The sequence below is a fragment of the Notolabrus celidotus genome, chromosome 22 (assembly GCF_009762535.1).
Source record: "Notolabrus celidotus isolate fNotCel1 chromosome 22, fNotCel1.pri, whole genome shotgun sequence".
NCBI lineage: Eukaryota > Metazoa > Chordata > Actinopteri > Labriformes > Labridae > Notolabrus > Notolabrus celidotus.
In genome coordinates this window covers 14329999-14337929 of record NC_048293.1, presented here as the reverse complement: position 1 = coordinate 14337929, position 7931 = coordinate 14329999, and positions in this window count along the sequence as shown.

Here is a 7931-nt window from a genome sequence, read left to right as displayed (position 1 = left end):
AGGATTAGGTTTAGGGTTAGGTTTAGTCAAATACAGAATCTCTGTTGTGTTTTTTTCGACAGAGATTCATTCTGATACAATGTAATCCTGTGATGTTATACTGTAAACCTTGCCAACATTGTGGGGAATAATTTTGGAGAAACTCAAATTGTTGCGACTGGATGATGAAGCTGCTCTGAAAGAAGTGTAATAGAACTTCAGAGGAGTGAAGAGGGCACAGTGGATTTCAGCCTCTGGACCAGTAGAAGTTAAGTGTTGGAGGAGAGGGATGGAAATCAGGTTTGGTGTATGAACCTTACAGTGGAGCTGTCATGGTGCTAATAGAGGAAGTGGAGCAGAGGGTCAGGAGTCCTCAGCACCTGTGTGGAAGATTAATGACCACAGAGCCACGGGAGGGAAAGACGGACAGAAAGAGAGAGAAACTATGAAACAGGCCTCAGTCCAAGTAACGGAGTCAAAGGTCAAAGGTCAGATCTGCTGGACCTATGTTGGGGAGTTGTAATATTAACTATGTCTGTGAACTGCTGTCAGTAGTGTTAAAATTAGGGAATGATATAAATATAGTTAACTTTGAAGATATCAAACGTGCTTGAGATCATTATGCTTCGTGTAAAGTCTATGATAGAGCCGTGAGATTCATATTCAGCACAAGCTGTTGTCCCTTTAGACCATAAAAGGTGCTCTCAGGCAGTGATGACTGTAGAGACCTTTGTGATTACCTCAGTAGCGTGTAGCGCCACAGAAAAGAGATATCATCATTATCTCGACACAAAGGCGGCCCTCACATTGTTAAAACAATTTGCCGCTTGCTAATGTAGGCTGTCAGAGCGGCGCACAGGTCTACTTCCAAGAGTTAAGTTGTAGGGTTTTTTTTTCCTCCCTGCCTGCCTGCCTGGGGAATCACGGCGGGTACGAGGCTCATTTCCTCATCAAACACAGGACGAGTGATTTGGAATATTTATGAGGCTCCCAATTTAAGTTAAACATTTAACAAAAAAGCGTCCGATTAAAATGAGACAGCAGAAAGGGTTAAAGTCCCTCCGGGCAGCCGAGGCTAAAAATTAAACATTGAATGGTGGAGATGAATTAAAGTAGCAGGTCTTAGACAGATCTCAGCTCAGTGGCATTACTGTATAGAAGCAGCGGTGATATGGTATATGTTGAATCAAGCCTTTCATTGACTGTGACCTGAATTCTAATCAGGTATGAAGTGATAATGCTTTGATAAATTGACTGCAGGATCATTTTTGAATAATTTGCATGATAACGTGAGAATATCAGATATATAAAGCATCACATAGTCAAAAAATATTTCACCTATTGATTTATTTTCCCACTCTACAAATCCCCCCAAAACTCAACAAGCACAAAATGTCTGTCTTTCTATTTTACTGAATAAATTATGAGTTTCTCCTCAAATATTCACATCCCAATAAGAGTTTATCAGAGCTAGCAACCCTGCTTAGGTCAGAGGTCAGGTGTAACACAATGCCATATTGACTTTATTGATAATCTATGGCTCCCTCCTCTCCTCTCTGTAGCTGCAGCTCAGTGAGGGACTGAGGAGGAGGACGAGGACGGATCAGCCAGCCCCTGGTCCTCTCTCTACTTCCTGTTTAAACATCGCTCCCTCTGGGACACTCCATCTATCACACAGAGAAAAAGTTAAGGTTCTCTGTATTGCAGAGAACTGCCATCACCCTTAGATGTTCCCTTGCTTCCTTCATGTGAAGGAAATATGTCCTGTTCAAGACTTAAAGGGCTAGTTTAAAAATGTGAATGCCACATCAGGCAGAAAAGCTTCTGTAAATAGAAGGAATTAGCTGGTCATGGTCTATCTACAAATAAAAACGCCCCTCTAAGGTACCTTTGATTAACATTTAATGGCTTGTTTTTTTATGAAGCGGGATAGGCATTAAAATCATGGCTCTTAGAAAGGAGGTTTCACGTTTGCGATTAGAAATAAAGATTGGTTCTTAATCATATTTTTTAAGATAAAATCAGGGATTCATACTTATGTTTGACAGGATAGCACAATAATCTCCTTCAACTACAGTGTTGTAGAAGCAAGAGTGATGCGACCTGTAAACTCGCAGCAGAAGCTGACATGCACACACATACATGCAGTGCTGCTCTTTCCTGCGCGCCCCGCCAGCTCACAGTGAACCCGTTTCGCCCCCAAAACGCCTCCATCACTAACTCCGATGTAGCACAGGAGGGAACAGCTTGGATCAACCATCATGCCTATGTGGCACTCATACTGAAGGTGAGACGTTACAGGGGTGTCAATATCGCGCCTTGAACTGGCAATGTGAAAAGGGCTGAGGAGTGACTGACACTTCTTCAGGGCTTCTGTTGTTTCAAGTGGCAGTAAACGATTTGCAGGTCAGAACTTCCTTTTCCATTTGCACTTGATGGTTTTCAGTTTAACTGGCAACTTGAGACAAGAGCATGAAGATGGTGAGGTAATGCAAGGTCAGCTTTAGAGGGCAGATTTATGTGTATGGAAAATAATAAAAAGCCAAATCATGGTCTGATGACACTGGATGGATGCCTGTGTAGTTGAAGCGTTCCGCCTCTTTTGCTCTCAACATGAACAGTTTTTCTGTATGTAACAAATTCCCACTGAGACACCTCTGCATGATGCTACTTGGACAACCAATGGAAACACCAGAAATATTGTCCCTCGCCTTCAGATTCTGTATTCACATGCAGATTTTATTTGTTGTTTACAAATAAATAACATCCAATTTAGTCTGCCTACAATTTTCCACACTCTACTTAACCTCTTTACTCCAGAAACATCTCATCCCACAGTTCTATAATCACCGTATCACTGAAAACAATTTCACGTTAAAGGGACATTTATGCCTTTTTTTCCTATTATGATTGCATTTATCTTGTGAAGCTGTTTATGTTTTCACCAGCAGTCCTAATGGAAGTGACTTGGGCCTCAACCACTGAGACACTGCCTTAGGCCATCATATGTTGCCCTCCAACCTTCCCCAATGCAATCCTCACACATTAGTGTGTGTGAATATATGCATGTTTATGTGTGTATTAATAAAAGATTAAGGAGATTTAGTGATGAGATGCAAAGAAGCAGTACATTAAGTTATTCTGGAGTTAGTCCATCTATCATACTGATGTAGCAATGATAGTTTTAGAAAACAAAAGGTTACATACAAGGTAGACAAAGGCCACATATTAATGTTGCAGTGGTGACAGACATGTTAAAATTGATCAGAGTTTTGAGACTCTTTATATGTAAAGATTGTCTTCTTTTTTTTTAAGGAAACACAGATGCCTTCTTAGGATCTTTAACTTCTGTTGAATGAGAATTGTTGGGACTCAGTTAGCACTTGTTAATGCCAAATATGGTGAGGATTTATCACTGGCTCTGATTTATTATAATGTCCTCTTGGTTGATGCAAATAGTTTTCCTCTATTATCTTGTAGCCTGGAATGAAGGTCTTCCAAAGGCAGCCCCCCTGTCGCGGCGGTGTGATCTCATTTTCTCAGCGGTGAAGTGAACTGCTCGCCTCCCTCTGATCCACCTGGCAGGAGGGGAGTTTGGACTGAGACAGGCTGGCCAGCCCACTGACCTCTGGGTAAAATCTCTAGCTGAGCTGGGCCAGCAATGGGGCAAGAATGACTGAAGCAATAGGGCTGCGATTAGCTGACATGGCGGCTAAGATTTGCAAGCTGTCCTATTCTGGGGCGTGGGTGAGCAAAGGGGCAGAGCGGCTAAAATGGGAATGAATGTATTGATCTTGCGGCTGTTAAAATAACATGCACAAGCTAATTTTTACAGGAGGGGGGACACATTGCTGGCGAAGGCAATCTGAGTGTGACGTAGATAAGCCCCTAAAGGGAAGATGACCAAGTGGGTTCAGGAAAGTGGGTCTAGTTTGATTTAAAGGAATAGTTTGCCAATTTTAGAAATTTGCTTACTTGCTCTCTTGCCAATAGCTAAAGTGGGGAAGGTAAATGCAGCTCTTCTTAATAGTAGAGCCAGCAGCTTTATAGATGAAGCGCAAATGTACCAAGTTTTGGTTGTACATGATGTTATATGATGAGGTCACAGGTAATATTAAAGTTTCTGCTTATTGCCTTACAAAATCAGTCTTCTCAGCCAAGTTACCTGACTTGATGTTTTCTGCAGTGAGCTCTCAATCCCAAGTCATCAAATTTTGGAGGCCCAATGTGTCTAAATACAACTACGGGGGTGTAGTCTAACTACTGTCTAGTGCAAGGACTTTATAAAATATGAATGTAGTCTCAGTGACATCCCCAATTGCTACTACTACTACTACTACTTCTGCTAAAGTCTAAAGTATTTGAAAAGTTGGGCTTGAACATGTCTGTTTTCTGCTGGTATTTAAGCAGAAAACAGAGAAGTTTAAGAGAAGTCCAACAATTTCTTTCAGTACAGAATATTTACAAATGCCAGATTATGCTGAAAATGCAGTATGAGCTCAATAACAATGAATCTATGTAATTATGTAATAGTTTTATGGCGGTGGCCAAGTACCAGCTAGATTGGTGACCTCATGACAGGATCTCAGTCTCAGTGCTACAAAACTGCCCTCTGCCATCTCCCCTCCCTCCTCTCTGCCCTTTAGAGCCCATGGGAAGCGAGCTGGTCGTATTGTAATGCTGCAGCCTGCCAACAGCATTAGTTCAGAGAAGGCTTATTCTCACTCACGCCACTCACTGAACTCCTCCACTCTTTTTGCATAAAGTAATTGCTGTCAGCGAGTGTGCACTGCAGAGAGTTGCTCAGGCTCCAGAAGCACAGAGGGTGAGATTAGGGAATAAAAGAGCTAAGTCAGTGCTACTTAGGCACTCCCAGATCCTGCGTCTGTCATTGCTGCTGCCGTGGATGAGGGCTGACAGTGATGAATATTGGCCAAAAGTTGGTATTCCACATGATGATTTTCCCTAATGAGAATTGATGAATGCAGGAGGGAGGGACTCGGGATTGTGTGATGAGAGGAGGGACCGCTCATTAGCAGCCAGTCATGCTAAACTGCGCCGCTTTAAGGTGGGCAGGACTGCTGGGCTGAGCTGTGCCACTCCAGCAGTTCTTCAAAAAACATCAGCTGATTCCACTGATCAATACCGCCTCACATAGAAGAGTGTCAAATGAGATATATCCATAAGAGGAGAAAAATCAATACTGAAACTCCTCCCTGTGCACAAATAGCATTTAGCAATACTGTCCACATAGCAGAGCATTTATTAGCCGCGCATCAGCTTCCATATATAGATCTATAGCAATCTCTGGATACATTTGCATGCAGCTATGATGAACACCTGGGTGTGGGACAGTCACTGGCCTCATGAGCTGGGGAAAAGGGGAAGCAGGGCCGGTGGTCTAGCAGATGGCAGCGTGGGCTTTGAAAAGCCGTGGCCCTGAACGAGCCCCAGGCAGCCCCAGAGGCCAGCGCTCAGCCAAAGCCCCACATGTGGCGAGCCAGGAAGGACATTAAGTGGATAATAGTTAATAGTGAACCAGGTCATTTACTATCATGTGCCTACTTTATGGAGCACAACCACTCGTGTGTGCAGAAGGGGCCGTGGCTGAGAGAAGGTTTAACTTTTAGATGCAGATAAAAGCGCTAAATGATCGCGCAGGGCCATTAGCGGAGTGTCACATTCCTGGATACACATTGTGCAATACTTCACGTGCTTTAATAGCTTGTTGTTGGTTGATGAGGAAGCATATTAGCGGAAATGTTGTTCTTTCAGTCATGTGACTGAGCACAGAATATGGCCTCTTTCATTCAACATTTTCCACCATGTCCTGTACAGAGCTGAAGGCCATGTGATGTGTCACTCCACCCTGGTTAAGTACAGATGAAGAGATAGCCTCTTTAATATCCAGGAGCTCATTTCACAGTGGCTGGCAGGTCACAGCATGATGACAGCTAAACAAGCCAGTGTACATGAAGCCACACAGAGCATGTGGACAGAGTGTACAGAGGATATACAACAGTCTAGATGGATTTTTATTAAGATAGGGCGGGTGGTGAAAGCATACATTTTCTCTGATTAACATGTATGAATGAAGATGCATCAGACTGTTCCTGTAAGAGACTTCTCCCAGCGAGGACATTCAGAGTTGGTCAGTGTGTAACTTCACTGTTAAGGACAGTCTGAGTGTTTTCTCCTCCTTACACACACAGATTGACTTTGTCATTGGCGGATGCAAAGCAGGGATATCTGGGGACATATAATAGGATTGCCTTGTCCACATTGTATTTTCTTTCAAAAGTGATTTAGCATATCTCTTTTCGTCACATAGTGTAATAATGTATCCAATCTGTGCATTCAAAACCATTAAACCACTCTGTGTGCTCATAATTGGATTTTAACTGCAGGTTTCTTGAAACATCTAGCCATCACCATCCCCTATATTAGATTTTTTCAAATTCTTCCATTCATGCTGCCCTCTCTTTATTCCCTTCCTGTTGAAATGACATGCTTTTTAATCAGCCAATGCACAAAATGTCTGACTGCACTGGAGTCATTAAAGCTGCCTCCACACAGACACATGCTCACATCCCACCGACTGCAGAGCCTATTAGAGAGATGGAAGATTATGGCCTAAATGAAGCCATTAGTTACGCAAACCTAATGATCGTCTTATTTGTGTGTTTAAATCTGATCCATTCCCAACACTCAAGGCTAATATTTCTCCCCTTGAATGATTTTGGAGGAATTGAGTAAAAACAACAGCCGCGTCAACAACAAAAACAACATCAGGAGCCATAATGAAAGGAGCGGAGGCAAAGGCACTCAGGCGATTGCATCCATTACCCCTCTCCACTATATGGACCCCTTCATAGGGATTACCCCTGGTTCCAGAGAGGTTGATTATTAGACGCTCGCAAAGGTTTCGTTTGAATCGCCCCAGTTAAACGAGAAATTGCAGGCTGAGGAGAGAGGCTAATAACAGTTATTAACCCCGTGCGGGCGGCGGTGTAAAAGAGCGCCACAATAACGAGGTGCACCACCAAGGTTTGAGGCGCAGCGCAGCTAGCACACTCCCGAGGAGAAGCTAACTTATTAAAATAATGAATTAGCCGACCAGATTACTGCAGCCTGCGGCAAAGGCAATTATCCCCCTCCAAATCCCTGGACAGGGCTCCCTAGCGCCACCATAAAACAAGTGCTCAGAAAGCAGGAGCCCTACGCTCCACACAAATGAATAGGCTGTTAATTAGGATCTCTCCCGCTGCGGGTAGCCTTCCCACTGCCATAACAGAAACCACTTCCACGACAGGGAGAGGAGGAGGGAGAAACAGTAACAAGAAGATACGGATTGAGTGTGAAAGATAGTGAAATATGTAAAGAGTTGTGAGGAAAAAGTGAGGCTGCAAACTCTCCAGTAGTGTGAAAAAGCCATAAAATGACAACGCAAGAAACTTAGAGAGAGGCATCTGTGGTTGGACTTACTGTGCGTGAGGAAACAAACACAGACCATCAAAGCCCAGCCCAGGGTTGCTGCTTAACATCTGACAACTTTATTGTACAAGGTCAGGTCCACTGAGCCAGTGTGACCTGATATCACAACCTTTCTTCAGTAACTAAACACCTGCATTAGTTATGTTTGCACAACAACAGAACTAGAGCCAAGCTGTGCTCTAATCCACTGCCTTCAAATCACACTTTCAAAAAAGTGTGAAAACTAAGATCTTGTGTAGCAGCAGGGTTAAACTGTCCCCTTCACTGGGGGTTATCAGTCCTGATATGAAAGAAACAGCCAGACAAGGATGGAAGTGAAGTAGGCCAATGGCCACTCTGAAAAAGAGCCTGCTGTACTTTATATGACATATATACAGCCCCTAATGGTTATAAATACTAAAGTATCACATGGTTGACATCATGAACCAAATCTGGCCACCTTCTGCGATCACCTTCCA